Source organism: Pseudophryne corroboree, chromosome 6 (genome assembly GCF_028390025.1).
Source record: "Pseudophryne corroboree isolate aPseCor3 chromosome 6, aPseCor3.hap2, whole genome shotgun sequence".
Taxonomy (NCBI): Eukaryota; Metazoa; Chordata; class Amphibia; order Anura; family Myobatrachidae; genus Pseudophryne; species Pseudophryne corroboree.
The window spans coordinates 235,096,969-235,111,919 of record NC_086449.1 but is presented as its reverse complement, the minus strand read 5'-3'; the positions used below and the strand labels follow the sequence as shown (position 1 = coordinate 235,111,919).

Here is a 14,951-nt window from a genome sequence, read left to right as displayed (position 1 = left end):
AGGGGCGACAGACAGATGACATGAAGTGCGAGCAAGTGGGAGGTAGCCTGATGACAGGGTGTAAGCAAATCTGAGATATTCAAGGCGTGAGGCAGGGGGATGGAGGAGCGGCCTCAGGACTAGGTTATGCATCGGGAGGGTATGCGTTGATGAATAGGTGGGTTTTTAGTGCCCGTTTGAAGCACTGCAAGGTCGGGGAGAATCTAATGGAGCGGGGGAGCGCGTTCCACTGAAGGGGTGCAACACAGGCATAGTCTTGAACTTGTGCATGGGAAGCAGTGACCAGGGCAGTGGAGAGGCGATGGTCATTGGACGACCGTAGGGGGCGGGAGGGAGTATGAAGGGAGAGGAGGTTGGAGATGTAGGAAGCAGTGGAATTAGAGATGGCCTTGTATGTGAGGGTGAGGAGTTTGAAGAGGATTCTGTAGGGGAATGGGAGCCAGTGTAGATTTTGTCGAAGGGGAGTGGCAGATGTGGAGGGCCGGGAGCTGCGGAGTTCAGGACAGATTGGAGGGGAGCAAGATGGGAGCAAGTGAGGCCAGTGAGGAGAACATTGCAGTAGTCGAATCGTGAGATAACCAGTGAGTGGATGATAAGTTTAGTTGCACTCTGGGAGAGAAATGGCCTGAAGCGAGCAATGTTGCATAGCTGGAACCGACAGGATTGTGCCAGAGCTTGGATGTGGGGTGCAAAGGAGAGGGAGGAGTCAAGAGTGACACCCAAGCAGCGGAGTTGGGGAACGGGGGAGATTATGGTGTTGTCAACCGTGATAGAGATATTGGTAGGGGGTGGAGGGAAAGATGATGAGTTCAGTTTTGTCCATGTTGAGCTTCAGAGAGCGCTCAGACATCAAGGAGGAAATTGCAGAGAGGCAGCTGGAAACCTGAGGGAGGACAGAGGGGGACAGATCAGGAGAGGAGAGGTACAGTTGTGTGTCATCAGCATAGAGGTGGTATTGAAGGCCAAAGGAGTTAATAAGCGCACCCAGGGAAGAGGTGTACAGGGAGAACAGAAGGAGGCCTAGGATAGAACCCTGAGGGGCACCAACAGGAAGGATGGAAGGGTGTGAGGTGGTGCCAGAGGTAGACACAGAGAAGGAGCAGTTAGTGAGGTAAGAAGAAAACCAGTCAAGGACAGTGCTAGAGAGGCCAATGTTTTGGAGTGTGTGGAGGAGGAGAGGATGATCCACGGTGTCAAAGGCAGCAGAGAGGTCCAGAAGGATGAGCAGAGAGAAGTGGCCCCTGGATTTGGTTGAAAGCAGGTCATTGGTGACTTTCACCAGGGCAGTCTCAGTGGAGTGGAGTGGAGTGGGTAAAGGCCAGATTGTAGTGGATCGAGGATGGAGTTGTCAGAGAGGTAACTTGTGAGACGGCTGTAGACCAGTCGTTCAAGTAGTTTGGAGGTGAAAGGGAGAAGAAAGATGGGTCTGTAGCTAGTGAGTGATGAAGGGTCGAGGTTGTTTTTTTTGAGAATAGGTGAGACCAGAGCAGAGAATAAACTTGAGATAGAGGAAGTCCGCCACAGTGAGATTTCCTCCAGGAGCGCTCTGCGGAGCGTGAACATTTTTGTAAGAAACGTGTTAGTTTGGTGTTGGGGTTTGGAGGGGGACAGAGGAGCGGCGGAGGGGGACAGAGGAGAGGGGGGCTACAGAGCCGAGCGTAGTGGTTAGGGAAGAGTTATAGAAGGAGGCTGCCTGGTTGGGACAAGTAATAGTGGAAAGAGGAGAAAGGAAAGTCGAGGGAGGACAAAATAGCAGGGTCGAGAGACCCGAGATTGCGTCTGGCGATGGTGGGTCTGGGCGTGGAGAGAATATTGTGCGTGTAAAGATGTTGTGCGCATCTATTCACGCTAGGGGAGAGAGCTTGTGGGAAGGCCAGCACATCCGTAGGTGCTGGGCACGCCCCAAACAGTGACGCCGCTGGCCGCCCACTACAGTAACGTCTGTGGGCCGCACCGCCCACTTAAATGACGTTTTATGGCCACATCCCCCATTTTACATGACCACGCCCCCTTTTTGGACGCACACGCAGCACACATATGCCCCCGCAGTCCGACACCCTGCCTATTATTATTTCTAGAGTGAACACTACTAAAGATATAGTAGCAGTCAATACGTAGAGAAAAACTGTTTCACTTCTCAACATACCATATAAAATGTGTTTATAGAAGTTTAAAATCTTAAAAGTGAGTGAAAAGTCATGCCATAAATTCCAATTCTTCCAAAAATCCTCATTAGTCTGGAACTTCCTTCTCACAACATACTGATGAAATGTAAATTGAAAAAGCTCTTTGTCCCCTTCCAAGAGATGTACCTGCAAGGTAAACAAATAAAAAGGAACACTGATACAATAGGTTACATGGATGTTACTCTATTCCATCTGTTTGGAATTATATGATCTGCACATGCATAATTAAAACAATTTCTGTTACCGGGTTGGGTACAAAATCCCAGCAGTCAGATGACCAACAGCACGATCCTGACAGCCAGAATTCTGATGCATGCCATTAAGTATTTTCACCCTAACCCTCCCCTCCTGCAGCCTAACCCTAACCCCCGCCTTCCACAGCCTATCCCTAACAGTCCCGTCTTCCCCACAGCCTAACCCAAACCTCCCCCTCCATGCAGCCTACCCTTACCTGCCCCACCTCTGCAGCCTAATCCTCACCCTAGCGCCTAACCACGTCCTCTGTACTTACCTCCAATGTGTCGGAATTCTGGCCATCAAAATCCTGCTGTCGTTCTTCTCAAGGTATCCTGGCTGCCTGTATTTTAACAGCATGCCCTGTTAATACCACACACACCTTGACAAAGGATTCTATAAGAAACATGTCAGTGTGATGTTCTGTGACCTTCACTGCTTACCTGGACCAGGCTTCCCTCAAGGGTGTTCTTCTAGCCTGCTACTTGTCCCAGGTGTGAGAAAAGAGTGACGTTTCCGAATCGCTACTCAGCTGTGTTCGGGTAATCATTTTATATAAAATCATTTTAGGGGTTGGGTATTTTATATCACTGCACAGGATGTGTCTATTTATAATAAATATTTGTTGTTTTTTTATGGTAATGCACTATCAGTAGTTTTTTTTTTTTTTTTGCAGATACATCTCTTATTGGAAGGGGACAGAGCCTTTTGAATTTGCATTTCATCAGTATGATGTGAGAGGGAACTTCCAGAGATTAATGAGGATTTCTAAAACGACTGGGATTTATGGCAAAACTTTTACTCCCTTTGAAGATGTCAAACTTCTTTACACAAATCCATCTGGTACAGTATATTGAGAAGTGAAATAAGAATACTTAAACTAAACTGTAAATTATTCTTACACTTATTTAGGGATCTATTCATCAAAAACCTCTCATTCCTAAATTCTGTGAAAACTGTGGTGTATTCACATGATTTATTATGGGTTCTGATTCTTTATCAAAGGCCCCCTCTCATGGTAATGACTGTCACCCGTAGTAACCTTCGTGTGATCAGCTGGAGACCTGGGTCACCTGCACATAGCTACATACTGTCTACACGTCAGATCAAGCGGCCTGCGGGAATCCAGCAGCTGCTGTGGAACTACAATTCCATGCATGCTCCAGCTATTACCCTAGGAATAGAGGCAGCCACAGCAGCTGCTAGGGAAACCAACCAGGCGATACCCTAGCAGCGGTGCAACAGCATGAGGGTAGTAGACGAGCAACAACCACAGCGCATGCGCTAAGCCATAGCCAGCCAGGTACCGAGAGACCCGCATGGAGCATGCGCCTGGTGAAGGCGCCGCTAAGCCCCTCTGTCGCCGGCAGCCAACGGCGCATGCGCGGGAGAGTTGGTGTCTTGGCCACGCGAGAGAGAGGGATCCCCCCTGCGGCTGGCGCATGCAGCATGGTACCGGATGGTGAGTGCGCTGCAGAGTTGCCGGTTCCCGGCGCTGTCAGTTACCGGCCATGACGCAGCAGCTTAGGGGAAGTCTGAGTGATGGAAGTAATGCACTGTGGTAACTTGGTTCATCAGTGTGATTTCACATAGTTGTTGGCTAGTTTCCTTCAGGACGGTGTTATGCAGCGTGCCCCTGGCTGGGGAGACAATCCCTGCACACACTGCTACTGTACTTCCTGTGCAGTTCCCAGACTAATGTTACATGTTCTGTTTTGTTGTCAGGATTTTAGCTATTACTTCCTGTGGCACTGTGCTGCTGGGGTAGTATTTCCTACCTAGCTCATGTACATGCAGTGTAGAGGGTGCAGAGCATGGGGGTGCACCACAGACTCCCACCCCTCCCTTCTTCCATGCTTACCTGGAACAGTACAGCCCACCACCAGGTCATGTTTGTTGAGTGTGGCTGGGATGTGGTTTAATTGTGCACATTAACTTTTGCTGTGTATAAAACAAGTGCCTGCATTAAGTGATCTGCAATGCATGGGGTTTTTGAGTTGGGCACAGCGGGGCAGACAGATGCTAATCTCCATGAGATCTCCTGTCTGCCCTCTGTGCCCAACTCAAAAACACCATGCACTGTAGGTGGATGTAAACAGAACAATGTGCACATCACTCAATGCAGACACTTGTTTTATAAACAGCAATAGTTAATGTGCAGAGACAATGAAAACACATCTCAGCCACACTTGGCAAACATGACCTGCTGGGGGGCTGTAATGTACCAGGCACTACTTTGGTATTGCTATGCACACTTTACAAATTGAATGGAAGGACGTGGCAGGGAAATAGGATATCCTACAAATCTTCCAGCTTATGCACCATAATCTGTTTCCTTACTAAGTACTATTCACAGACGTAAATGGAGAAAGTTCTTATTTAGTTAAAAATTGACCGGCACATATCTTTAAAGCCTCAGGCTGCATGCAGGTTAAGGATATTGGCTGCAAATCTTGATTGATATATTGTAAGATTTGTTATCAGTAGATTATATAATATTTCACATTTGTTTTTTAATTTTTTTTTTATTTGGGAGCAATGGGTGAACTCTACAGATGTGTCTTCATACATCTAGCCTGAATACGCCATGCACCGTGAGATACTTGGCGTGAGTGAGTCGGCAGTAACCGGGCAGCTCTGCTAATATTGGGCAGCTTTTTTTTATGTTATATTTGTTTATACTCTGTGTGCGACTGTGGTTGAATCTGCATTTGAAATGCTATGTTACAATGTTTCCATGGAAAACTCTGTAACGTAACATTTTGTATGCTGACACAACTGCAGTTGCACAAAGAATATTTGCATTATTATTATTATCATCATTTTTATGGCGCCACATGGGATCCGCAGCGCCCAAGTACAGAGTAAACAAATAAGTAACACATGAAGACAGTAACTTACAGTTCAGTAGAATATAGGATAAGTACAGGGTATATAAACATAGCTGCGTCAGTATCAGTAAACAGCGTTGAAATAAGTTTCAGGGTGGCAGAAACCCCGAAGGATTTGGTGCCATCAAAGGGAGTATTGAAAAGAAGATGGGATATGTAAGAGACGTAAAAGCACGAGGGAAGAGGACCCTGCTTGTGAGAGCTTACATTCTAAAGGGAAGGGGCACACAAATAGGGTGACACAGATGGGGTAGAAAATGAGCGTGGGCCACAGAAGGCTTAGGATGAGAGACTGCTGGGTTTGGTGAAGTGTGTCTTGAGAGCCTGTTTGAAGTTTTGTGGAGAGTCTGAGGGGAATTGGTAAAGAATTCCAGAGAAAGGGAGCAGCACATGCAAAATCTTGGAGATAGGCGTGAGAGGAGGTAATCAGAAGGCAGGAGAGGTGGCATGCATTAGCAGAGCGAAGAGGATGGGCGGGAGTGTAAAGGGAGATATGGTCAGAGATGTAACTGGGAGAGGAGTGAATGAGGGCTTTGTAAGTGAGTGTGTGAAGCTTGACATGGATTCTGAAGGGTAAGGGGAGCCAGTGAAGGTCTAGTAAGAGAGGTGAGGTGGATGTAGTGCGTTTGGTGAGGAAGATGATCCGGTCAGCAGCATTAAGGATAGATTGGAGTGGAGAGATGTATGTGCTAGGGATTCCAGTCATCAGATTACAGTAGTCCAGTCTGGAGATGACCAATGAGTGGATAAGGGTTTTAGTGGCATCCTGGATGAGAAAGGGTCTGATCCTGGAAATATTTTTGAGATGAAAATGACAGGTTTGTGATAGGTGCTGAATGTGTGGTTTGAAGGAGAGGGAGGAGTCAAGGATTACTCCAAGACAGTGCACTTGGGGGCTAGAGGAAATAGTAGTGCCAGCTATAGATAATGAAATTGCGGGATGTGAGGTTGTGCATATTATTTTAATCACCAGAGTCTGCTTGTGCATTTTATTCACATAGCGATGCAAATAAGGTGCATTTTATATGGGGAAAAATTCACAAAAAGACAGGTGTTAGTAAACATGCTCACGACTAGGTGCAACTACAAGGCCTGTTTAACGTGTCTGCAGCAAGGATGTATGAGGACACATCTGTAAATGTCCTACAACAAGATGGCCATGCAATTTTTTTCAAATATGTTGCTTCAAAGGAATTCTATTCTGTGCTGCTGCCACTATTGAGACACACTGCCAAATGTATTTGAGTTTCAATAAATCTCAAACTGTATCCATTATATGTGGAATCACCATGCACTCACGCTCTAGGACTATGATCCTTTCTGTCCACCCACCCCAGGACACTTGGCATTGAGTGATACTTTGTTGATGTCACTAACTCACTTTGTTGTATGTTTTATTTAAATCCTTAATTATTCCATTGTATAATTTTGGGGTACATTTCTATATTGAATTGATTGGTGCATTGTAATTTGTATTCCCTGTGCAGCACTACCTACACTGCCATATAAATGATAACAATGGTACATGTAACATTTGCAGGAAAGAGGCACAGTTATTGCAGGTGGTAATACCATTGTCTTTTAAGCTGTTTCATTTTGTTATTCTCTCGCTCATTCCAATGCAGATGAGTTGAGCTGTGGGAGGAAAGGTAATATGCTTTTTCTGCTTGTCTTGTTTTTTACATAGAGCAATAGTATTTACTGTAATTATCATCCTTTCAGGTGTGGTATGTACCATGACATAAGTCAAATATATAGGGGTATATGCAATTGCGGTCGAATTCCCGAAATTGTCGAATTTCGGGTCATTTTCGACCAAAAAAAAAATTCGCCTATGCAATTCAGTGCTTTCCGACCAAAAAACGGACTTTCAAAATTCGACTTTTTGAAATTCGAATTTTTGCAAATTCGACTTTTCTGCAATGATATAAGTGCTGCAATTCGACCAAAGCATATTCAATTCAAGTTTGGAAATTCGACAGCAGTGCTTTTAGACAGCAAATTCGTCATTTTCAATCCGCCACACTTTGGAGGGTGAAAACAAATAAAAAAAAATTTAAACATGTTTTTTTTTGTGTTTTTTTTTTTTTGGAATAGCAGATCTATTTATATTAGAAGGGATTAGGTACTTTTTTTTTTTTTTTTTTTTTTTTTTTGGAGGCACAAATATTATTTATATATTTTTTAAAATATTATTTTTTTTTTTAATTTTTTTTTTTTATTGCTGGAACGGTAAAATCCTAAAAAAAAATGGCGTGGGGTCCCCCTCCAAAGCATAACCAGCCTCGGGCTCTTCGAGCTGGTCCTGGTTCTAAAAATGCGGGGAAAAAATTGACAGGGGTTCCCCGGTATTTTTAAAACCAGCACCGGGCTCTGCGCCTGGTGCCAAAAATACGGGGGACAAAAAGCGTAGGGGTCCCCCGTATTTTTAACACCAGCATCGGGCTCCACTAGCTGGACAGATAATGCCACAGCCGGGGGTCACTTTTATGCCGTGCCCTGCGGCCGTGGCATTAAATATCCAACTAGTCACCCCTGGCCGGGGTACCCTGGGGGAGTGGGGACCCCTTCAATCAAGGGGTCCCCCCCCCCCCCCCAGCCACCCAAGGGTGAAGCCCGAGGCTGTCCCCCCCCATCCAATGGGCTGCGGATGGGGGGGCTGATAGCCTTTTGTGATCATGAAAAGAATATTGTTTTTTCTCTGACGTCCTAAGTGGATGCTGGGGACTCCGTCAGGACCATGGGGAATAGCGGCTCCGCAGGAGACAGGGCACAAAAGTAAAAGCTTTAGGATCAGGTGGTGTGCACTGGCTCCTCCCCCTATGACCCTCCTCCAAGCCTCAGTTAGGTTTTTGTGCCCGGCCGAGAAGGGTGCAATCTAGGTGGCTCTCCTAAAGAGCTGCTTAGAGTAAAAGTTTTGTTAGGTTTTTTATTTTCAGTGAGTCCTGCTGGCAACAGGCTCACTGCAACGAGGGACTTAGGGGAGAAGAAGTGAACTCACCTGCGTGCAGGATGGATTGGCTTCTTAGGCTACTGGACACTAGCTCCAGAGGGACGATCACAGGTACAGCCTGGATGGGTCACCGGAGCCGCGCCGCCGACCCCCTTGCAGATGCTGAAGAGAGAAGAGGTCCAGAAATCGGCGGCTGAAGACTTCTCAGTCTTCATGAGGTAGCGCACAGCACTGCAGCTGTGCGCCATTGCTCTCAGCACACTTCACACCAACGGTCACTGAGGGTGCAGGGCGCTGGGGGGGCGCCCTGGGCAGCAATGAAAGTACCTATGCTGGCTAAAAATACATCACATATAGCCTCTGGGGCTATATGGATGTATTTAACCCCTGCCAGGTTGTCAGAAAAACGGGAGAAGAAGCCCGCCGAAAAGGGGGCGGGGCCTATTCTCCTCAGCACACAGCGCCATTTTCCTACACAGCTCCGCTGCTAGGAAGGCTCCCAGGCTCTCCCCTGCACTGCACTACAGAAACAGGGTTAAAACAGAGAGGGGGGGCACTTATTTGGCGATATTATTATATATTAAGATACTATAAGGGAAAACACTTATATAAGGTTGTCCCTGTATAATTATAGCGTTTTGGTGTGTGCTGGCAAACTCTCCCTCTGTCTCCCCAAAGGGCTAGTGGGGTCCTGTCCTCTATCAGAGCATTCCCTGTGTGTGTGCTGGGTGTCGGTACGTGTGTGTCGACATGTATGAGGACGATGTTGGTGAGGAGGCGGAGCAATTGCCTGTAATGGTGATGTCACTCTCTAGGGAGTCGACGCCGGAATGGATGGCTTATTTAGGGAATTACGTGATAATGTCAACACGCTGCAAGGTCGGTTGACGACATGAGACGGCCGGCAAACCAATTAGTACCTGTCCAGGCGTCTCAAACACCGTCATGGGCTTTAAAACGCCCATTTACCTCAGTCGGTCGACACAGACACGGACACTGACTCCAGTGTCGACGGTGAAGAAACAAACGTATTTTCCATTAGGGCCACACGTTACATGTTAAGGGCAATTAAGGAGGTGTTACATATTTCTGATACTACAAGTACCACAAAAAAGGGTATTATGTGGGGTGTGAAAAAACTACCTGTAGTTTTTCCTGAATCAGCTAAATTAAATGAAGTGTGTGAGGATGCGTGGGTTTCCCCCAATAGAAAATTATTGGCGTTATACCCTTTCCCGCCAGAAGTTAGGGCGCGTTGGGAAACACCCCTTAGGGTGGATAAGGCGCTCACACGCTTATCAAAACAAGTGGCGTTACCGTCTCCAGATACGGCCGCCCTCAAGGAGCCAGCTGATAGGAGGCTGGAAAATATCCTAAAAAGTATATACACACATACTGGTGTTATACTGCGACCAGCGATCGCCTCAGCCTGGATGTGCAGCGCTGGGGTGGCTTGGTCGGATTCCCTGACTGAAAATATTGATACCCTTGACAGGGACAGTATTTTATTGACTATAGAGCATTTAAAGGATGCATTTCTATATATGCGAGATGCACAGAGGGATATTTGCACTCTGGCATCAAGAGTAAGTGCGATGTCCATATCTGCCAGAAGATGTTTATGGACACGACAGTGGTCAGGTGATGCAGATTCCAAACGGCACATGGAAGTATTGCCGTATAAAGAAAAAGACACCGTCTTTTCAGCCTCAGTCCTTTCGTCCCCATAAGGGCAAGCGGGCAAAAGGCCAGTCATATCTGCCCAGGGATAGAGGAAAGGGAAGAAGACTGCAGCAGGCAGCCCCTTCCCAGGAACAGAAGCCCTCCACCGCTTCTGCCAAGTCCTCAGCATGACGCTGGGGCCGTACAAGCGGACTCAGGTGCGGTGGGGGGTCGTCTCAAGAGTTTCAGCGCGCAGTGGGCTCACTCGCAAGTGGACCCCTGGATCCTACAAGTAGTATCCCAGGGGTACAGATTGGAAATTCGAGACGTCTCCCCCTCGCAGGTTCCTGAAGTCTGCTTTACCAACGTCTCCCTCCGACAGGGAGGCAGTATTGGAAACAATTCACAAGCTGTATTCCCAGCAGGTGATAATCAAAGTACCCCTCCTACAACAAGGAAAGGGGTATTATTCCACACTATATTGTGGTACTGAAGCCAGACGGCTCGGTGAGACCTATTCTAAATCTGAAATCTTTGAACACTTACATACAAAGGTTCAAATCAAGATGGAGTCACTCAGAGCAGTGATAGAGAACCAGGAAGAAGGGGACTATATGGTGTCCCTGGACATCAAGGATGCTTACCTCCATGTCCCAATTTGCCCTTCTCACCAAGGGTACCTCAGGTTCGTGGTACAGAACTGTCACTATCAGTTTCAGACGCTGCCGTTTGGATTGTCCACGGCACCCCGGGTCTTTACCAAGGTAATGGCCGAAATGATGATCCTTCTTCAAAGAAAAGGCGTCTTATTTATCCCTTACTTGGACGATATCCTGATAAGGGCAAGGTCCAGAGAACAGTTGGAGGTCGGAGTAGCACTATCTCAAGTAGTTCTACGACAGCACGGGTGGATTCTAAATATTCCAAAATCGCAGCTGTTTCCGACGACACGTCTGCTGTTCCTAGGGATTATTCTGGACACAGTCCAGAAAAAGGTGTTTCTCCCGGAGGAGAAAGCCAGGGAGTTATCCGAGCTAGTCCGAAACCTCCTAAAACCAGGCCAAGTGTCAGTGCATCAATGCACAAGAGTCCTGGGAAAAATGGTGGCTTCTTACGAAGCGATTCCATTCGGCAGATTTCACGCAAGAATTTTTCAGTGGGATCTGCTGGACGAATGGTCCGGATCGCATCTTCAGATGCATCAGCGGATAATCCTGTCTCCAAGGACAAGGGTGTCTCTTCTGTGGTGGCTGCAGAGTGCTCATCTACTAGAGGGCAGCACATTCGGCATTCAGGACTGGGTTCTGGTGACCACGGATGCCAGCCTGAGAGGCTGGGGAGCAGTCACACAGGGAAGAAATTTCCAAGGAGTGTGGTCAAGTCTGGAGACTTCTCTCCACATAAATATACTGGAGCTAAGGGCAATTTACAATGCTCTGAGCCTAGGAAGACCTCTGCTTCAAAGTCAACCGGTGCTGATCCAGTCGGACAACATCACGGCAGTCGCCCACGTAAACAGACAGGGCGGCACAAGAAGCAGGAGGGCAATGGCAGCAAGGATTCTTCGCTGGGCGAAAAATCATGTGATAACACTGTCAGCGGTGTTCATTCCGGGAGTGGACAACTGGGAAGCAGACTTCCTCAGCAGGAACGACCTCCACCCGGGAGAGTGGGGACTTCATCTGGAAGTCTTCCACATGATTGTGAACCGTTGGGAAAGACCAAAGGTGGACATGATGGCGTCCCGTCTGAACAAAAAACTGGACAGGTATTGCGCCAGGTCAAGAGACCCTCAGGCAATAGCTGGGACGCTCTGGTAACACCGTGGGTGTACCAGTCGGTGTATGTGTTCCCTCCTCTGCCTCTCATACCCAAGGTACTGAGAATTATAAGACGGAGAGGAGTAAGAACTATACTCGTGGCTCCGGATTGGCCAAGAAGGACTTGGTACCCGGAACTTCAAGAGATACTAAGAAGGGACTTGCTTCAGCAAGGATCATGTCTGTTCCAAGACTTACCGCGGCTGCGTTTGACGGCATGGCGGTTGAACGCCGGATCCTAAGGTAAAAAGGCATTCCGGAAGAGGTCATCCCTACCCTGGTCAGAGCCAGGAAGGAGGTGACCGCACAACATTATCACCGCATTTGGCGAAAATATGTTGCATGGTGTGAGGCCAGGAAGGCCCCCACGGAGGAATTTCAACTCGGTCGATTCCTGCATTTCCTACAAACAGGAGTGTCTATGGGCCTCAAATTGGGGTCCATTAAGGTTCAAATTTCGGCCCTGTCGATTTTCTTCCAGAAAGAATTGGCTTCAGTTCCTGAAGTCCAGAAGTTTGTCAAGGGAGTACTGCATATACAACCCCCTTTTGTGCCTCCAGTGGCACTGTGGGATCTCAACGTAGTTCTGGGATTCCTCAAATCACATTGGTTTAAACCGCTCAAATCTGTGGATTTGAAATATCTCACATGGAAAGTGACCATGCTGTTGGCCCTGGCCTCGGCCAGGCGAGTGTCAGAATTGGCGGCTTTGTCTCACAAAAGCCCATATCTGATTGTCCATTCGGACAGTGCAGAGCTGCGGACTCGTCCCCAGTTTCTCCCTAAGGTGGTGTCAGCGTTTCACCTGAACCAGCTTATTGTGGTACCTGCGGCTACTAGGGACTTGGAGGACTCCAAGTTGCTAGATGTAGTCAGGGCCCTGAAAATATAGGTTTCCAGGACGGCTGGAGTCAGGAAAACTGACTTGCTGTTATCCTGTATGCACCCAACAAACTGGGTGCTCTTGCTTCTAAGCAGACAATTGCTAGTTGGATGTGTAGTACAATTCAGCTTGCACATTCTGTGGCAGGCCTGCCACAGCCAAAATATGTAAATGCCCATTCCACAAGGAAGGTGGGCTCATCTTGGGCGGCTGCCCGAGGGGTCTCGGCTTTACAACTTTGCCGAGCTGCTACTTGGTCAGGGGCAAACACGTTTGAAAAATTCTACAAATTTGATACCCTGGCTGAGGAGGACCTGGAGTTCTCTCATTCGGTGCTGCAGAGTCATCCGCACTCTCCCGCCCGTTTGGGAGCTTTGGTATAATCCCCATGGTCCTGACGGAGTCCCCAGCATCCACTTAGGACGTCAGAGAAAATAAGAATTTACTTACCGATAATTCTATTTCTCGTAGTCCGTAGTGGATGCTGGGCGCCCATCCCAAGTGCGGATTGTCTGCAATACTTGTACATAGTTATTGTTACAAAAATCGGGTTATTATTGTTGTGAGCCATCTTTTCAGAGGCTCCGCTGTTATCATGCTGTTAACTGGGTTCAGATCACAGGTTGTACAGTGTGATTGGTGTGGCTGGTATGAGTCTTACCCGGGATTCAAAATCCTTCCTTATTGTGTACGCTCGTCCGGGCACAGTATCCTAACTGAGGCTTGGAGGAGGGTCATAGGGGGAGGAGCCAGTGCACACCACCTGATCCTAAAGCTTTTACTTTTGTGCCCTGTCTCCTGCGGAGCCGCTATTCCCCATGGTCCTGACGGAGTCCCCAGCATCCACTACGGACTACGAGAAATAGAATTATCGGTAAGTAAATTCTTATTTTCCAGCAGTACTACAAGTCCCAGCAAGCCTCCCCCGCAAGCTGGTACTTGGAGAACCACAAGTACCAGCATGCGGGAGAAAAGCGGGCCCGCTGGTACCTGTAGTACTACTGGAAAAAAAATACCCAAATAAAAACAGGACACACACACCGTCGACAGTAAAACTTTATTTCATACGTCGACACACACATACCTATGTTCACACGCCGACATCGGTCCTCTTCTCCATGTAGAATCCACGGATACCTGAAAATAAAAGATCAATATACTCACCTCAACCAGGGTCCAGAGATAAATCCACGTACTTGTAGAAAATAACAAACCGGACACCCGACCAAACGGACTGAAAGGGGTCCCATGCTGACACATGGGACCCCTATCCCCGAATGCAGAGAGACCTCTCAGTGACAGCTGTCACTGAAAGGTCTCTAAAGCCAATCAGGAAGCGCAACTTCGTTGCGCTCACCTGATTGGCTGTGCGCTGTCTGAACTCAGACAGCGCATCGCACAGCCCCGTCCATTATATTCAATGGTGGGAACTTAGCGGCTAGCGGTGAGGTCACCCGCCGGTCAGCGGCTGACCGCGGGTTAACCCCACCGCTACCCGCAAAGTTCCCACCATTGAAAGTAATGGAGCGGCTTTGCGATGCGCTGTCTGACAGCACAGACAGCGCACAGCCAATCAGGTGAGCGCCACGGAAGTAGCGCTTCCTGATTGGCTGAAGGGACTTCAGTGACAGGAGTCACGTGATGTCCCGGCATTCGGGAGAAAGGGGTCTGATGTGTCAGCATGGGACCCCTTTCTGTCCGGTATGGAGCGGGTATTTGCGTTTTTTTTTTTTTTACAAGTACGTGGATTTATCTCTCTGGACCTGGATGTACCTCTGGACGCTGGAAGGTGAGTATAATTTTTTCACAGGTACCCTCGGATCGTCGGAGACCGTGGCAGTCGGCGTGTCAACATAGGTAAGTATGTGTGTCGGTAGTGTGTAATAAAGTTTTACTATCAAGGTGTCTGTGTACTGTTTTTATTTGGGTATTTTTTTTCCAGTAGTACTACAGGTACCAGCGGGCCCGTTTTTCTCCCGCATGCTGGTACTTGTGGTTCTCCAAGTACCAGCTTGCGGGGGAGGCTTGCTGGGACTTGTAGTACTACTGGAAAAAACATAAATATCTTTTTATTATCACAAAAGGCTATCAGCCCCCCCCATCCGCAGCCCATTGGATGGGGGGGGGGACAGCCTCGGGCTTCACCCCTGGCCCTTGGGTGGCTGGGGGGGGGGGGACCCCTTGATTGTAGGGGTCCCCACTCCCCCAGGGTACCCCGGCCAGGGGTGACTAGTTGGATATTTAATGCCACGGCCGCAGGGCACGGCATAAAAGTGACCCCCGGCTGTGGCATTATCTGTCCAGCTAGTGGAGCCCGATGCT

At 48.1% G+C, this 14,951-nt stretch overlaps 1 protein-coding gene across 12 annotated transcripts in view; it reads left to right on the top strand.

The window, feature by feature from the left end:
* Positions 1-3,175: 3,175 nt before the first annotated feature.
* Positions 3,176-14,951, top strand: part of DET1 (DET1 partner of COP1 E3 ubiquitin ligase) — a 154,738-nt gene continuing 142,962 nt past the window's right edge. For 5 of the 12 annotated variants that reach the window (XR_010179203.1, XR_010179202.1, XR_010179200.1 and 2 more), the window contains exon 1: positions 3,654-3,882. The gene's annotated coding sequence lies outside the window, so the exon portion shown is untranslated. The other 7 variants (XM_063925770.1, XM_063925766.1, XM_063925771.1 and 4 more) reach the window with 7 other exon arrangements.